This window comes from Malania oleifera, chromosome 2 (genome assembly GCF_029873635.1).
Source record: "Malania oleifera isolate guangnan ecotype guangnan chromosome 2, ASM2987363v1, whole genome shotgun sequence".
Classification (NCBI taxonomy): Eukaryota; Viridiplantae; Streptophyta; class Magnoliopsida; order Santalales; family Ximeniaceae; genus Malania; species Malania oleifera.
Window position 1 is genome coordinate 18,610,018 of NC_080418.1, and position 4,398 is coordinate 18,614,415.

A 4,398-nucleotide genomic window follows, 5' to 3' on the forward strand; every position below is an offset into this window, starting at 1 on the left:
GATCACAAAATATTCAATGTTTAGAAAATCCTTTCACAAATAAATTTATATGTAACAACACAAGGATTTTTCTTTTTCAATAAGAGTAATAGATGTATGAGTATGAGATATGAAAAATCTTCAAGATATCTATATATAGAAAATGCAAATCAATCCCTTGTTTACCAAACCTCAATCACCAGAGCTTGCTTTCAAGATGTGTAAATGAAATCCCTTCGAACAGCTGAGATGATTTGCCTAAACTTGATGAATATATGTGGAGTGTAGGCAATCGTATTGCAATATGTTCAAGTTTCTCAATATTATCCAAAGAGTTGGGGCACTAGGGTTTAGAGGTTGATTATATAGGTAAACTTGGCCTTATGATAAGTCTTGACCGTTGGATCAAATTGATAAAGTGTATAAACTGCGTTTTCTCTTGCTAAAGATTAAATTTTTAAACTTCCCGCAGGTTTAGACGACTGAGGTCTAAGGTTCAGACATCTGATGTTTCTTAAAGTTTCGAAAAAATTGAAATAGACATAGGGTCAAATGTCTGAAGTTGAGGTTCAGACTTCTGAAGTTCTTGCTTCAGACGACTGAACTTAAGGTTCAGACGTCTGAAGGTGTTCTGCTTGTTCTTTGTTTCAGCAATTAATTCTTTAGACAACTGAATTAATTCTTTAGTCTTCTGAGGAAATTCTTTAGACGTCTAAAGTAAAACTTCAGTCGTCTAAAGTTGCATCTTTAGACATCTAAGGGTAATCCTTAGTCATCTGGGCAGTCCAACTTCAGTTATTTTATTTTATTTTAAAAAATCATTTTTGCTTTCTTGCTTTGCTTCTTTATAAAATATTTTTTTGGATTTTAAATAGAGCCTCTAAGTCAATGAAGAACCCTTAAAAGATTTTCTTTAGATGCATGAGTCCTAAGATCAGTCTAGGGTATATTTTGAGTTTCAAACTAAATCATATGAAATATGTAAATACATTCAGTTCTAAATACCCATTCTCATGACGATCTTGAACTTGCCACTTGCATCTTCATTCTTCTACTCTTTTAGTTCCATAGATTGTGCCAAGCTGTATATACTTTAATCTTCATGGCTTCCATGACTTTCTAGCCTTCCGTGCATGCTAAACATTGTTCCTGTTCACAATCTCAACACATAGATCAAATACTAAGTGATTTGTCATTATCAAAATAGGATTGGACCTATAGAGTCAACAAGGTGAATTGGGTATTTTTTAAATTTATTGCAGAAGATTAATCAATTTTAAAACTGATTTTACACATGCTCTAACTTCTTAACAACAACATTATTCTCAAACAATAATATTATCAATTTATATATCCTCAAATTCTACAGATTTAAGCTAAGATTTAAATATGAAACGAAACTACACGATATTGACAATACGTACATCAGATCAATATTAATAAAAATATGCTTAGTCACAAAATAGTTTATGCTATAACTTGAATGAGTAATAAACCAATATAGTAAAATTTCCAACAGATAAATCACAATATTCATAGCAATTAAATCACAAAATTCAAAAATATGAAAAGAGTAAGGGAAAATAGTGACACCATATTTTTTACAAGGTTCAACAATCGTGCCTACGTCCTTGCCTCAAGCAACCCGCTATGAGGATACACTAACCCCTTCTTCCAAAGGCGGAGATATCTCTCTTCTTCAGTAGGCGGAGAAGCCTCTCAAGCGAAAACAACCTTCCACTTGTCAACAACTCAATCCCAGAGTCATCAATTTTCACAAACAAATAAGAACATGTTTGAATAATAATAACTCTCTAAACAGAGTGGATTCGTACACTACAAGCACTATACTGCACTCTTAGAAGATGTTTTCTAAGAAGCTCAAAGAGTTTGGCTAACTTTTCTGGGTTTCGAAAGTTGTGCGCTTGAAAGAATAACTCATAAAAGGTTTTCAGCAAGAACGATGATTTTTCGAATTGATCAATGTAAAATCCTATATATTTGTGTCTAAAACACATTTAGGGTTAGCTATTTATATTTGGTTTGAATTATAGTTTGTTTATGTGTTTTGACAACTTACTATTAAGAATTGAAAAGATTTTCTACCGTTTTTGAAACATATCGCAGCACTTCGGTCAAGTGAACTCAATGTTCGGTCACCCAAACCAATTAAATTAGCAATTTCAAAACTGGCAAATAGTCATTTGATTGACTAAACTCTAAGTTCAGTCGCTAGAACACGTTTGGTCAACTGAACCTGAGGTTCGATTGCTTGAACCAACTGTGTCTGGAATTTTAACAATGGTAATAACCATTCGGTTGACTGAACCTGAGATTCGGTCACTCGAATTCTCTGATGCCAGACTAGTTCGTTAATTAAGAAGTATGCATTCGGTCGACTGAGCATGATTGCCTTAGGTGTCTAAACATTCTGAAATTCAAATTCCTTTATATTTTGATTCTAAAAATAATTTTGATCTTGTGAAATAATATTTGAACTTTGTAAAAAAAAATATTTTCCAAGACTTTAAAAAGGTATCTACGGTTTAAATAAATAACCTAAGTGCTTCGTAACAAAAATCAACATAAGATGTACTTACATGAATTCCTGTTGTACAATACACATAATAACCTATCTAGGTCTTCATTTCCTTAAGCTTGGTCTTCATCTAAGCTTCATGTCAATATCTATCTTTCATTTACTTGTGTGTTTCATGGCTTTCCAGTTTGCATCTTTCATTGTACTTTTATATTGTAATACCTATATACATGCTTAACAACACAATTAGATGTCTTGGTTTGTCATTATCAAAACAAAATTAAGCCTTGTTAGTCCAACACATTATGCTATTTGCATCAAAAAAGGATCATGGAGAGCATGGTATGGACGCTAATCGGATAGAAGCAGTTTCTGAAGGGAAGCCAGCTGCCCCACAATAAGTTGCTGTGAAGGCCTCAGATCCAGTAAATAAGGTATAGAGGATGCAAATAGTGTGGGCAACGTATAGACTTAAGGCATGCGTACCCCAAAGGCCTGAATCCCAATGGTGCAGATCAACATGCCTAGACCAACAATGGTCCATCTAGTGAGTACCACAAATGAGGCCCCGAAAATACGTTCAATTAATAAGCACAACTTATGAGGCAACAATTTTTGAGCACAACTCACTTGAATTGGCCCATCTGATAAGCACAACTCATAAAACCTTGAAGACTTGCTCATTTGATGAGTACGACTCATGAGGCACAAATGAGTGAGCATGACTCACCTGTAATGAGCCATCTGATGAGTAGAGCTCTTTAGGCCCTAAAGACCTGCTCGCTTGATGAGCATTGCTCATAAGGCAACAAAGGAGTGAGCATAACTCACCCATAATGACCCATTTGATGAGCATAACTCATGAGGCACAAAGAAGTGAGGCATATGAGGCACAAAGGACTATCTGTGCCTCATGACCACATCTCATAAGGCACAACCATGCTCATGAGATGTAGAAGAGTGAGCACAACTCACCTGTATTGGCACAGCTAATGAGTAGAGTTTGTGAGGCCCCGTAGACCTGCTCACTTGATGAGCACAATTCATGAGGCATAGAGGATTAAGCACGACTCACCTGAATGGCCCATTTGGACCACTAGGTAGTTCCAAACCAGCATGGCTTAGGCAAGAAGTCCTATAGCTGGCTCTCTAAGCCACTTGAGGACCGGTTTGAATTATTACTCTTAAATAAAAGAAATTTATTTCAAATATTTGATTGTATTTTAAAGAGAGGGGGGGGGGGGGGAACTGATATAACCAAAATTTCTACACCCAAAATTGATAGGTATGCCCACAAGGGTGGATAGTTGTAAAGCCAACATTAGACAACATTTGATGTCTCGCATAACCGCCTTTATGTTATCCATAACCCTTGATGCAATTACAAGAACTACTATTGATGCCAACTTGATCAGCACTATCATAAGGCAATAAAGGAGTGAGCACGACTCACCCATCACTACAAAAAATAAGGTTATTAGTGACGGTTTTCAATTAGTTGCTATATCTGCCGTTACTAATACTTAGTAACGAATTTTTCAAATCGTCACTAATAATTGAGTACTAGTGATGGATTAAAACCGTCACTAAAAATCTAAGCCCGTCACTATAGATTCTACACCGACTCGACCAAAATCGTCACTAAAGTCATAGTATTAGTGACGATTTTAAATTCGTCACTAATGCTCTATTATTAGTGACGGTTTTAAAACCGTCACTAATACTATGACTTTAGTGACAATTTTTAAAACCGTCACTAGTGCTCTATTATTAGTGACGATTTTAAAATCGTCACTAGTACTATATTATTAGTGACGATTGACGGTTTTAAAACCGTCACTATTGCTCTCTAGAACCGTCATAAAAGCCATAGTATTAGT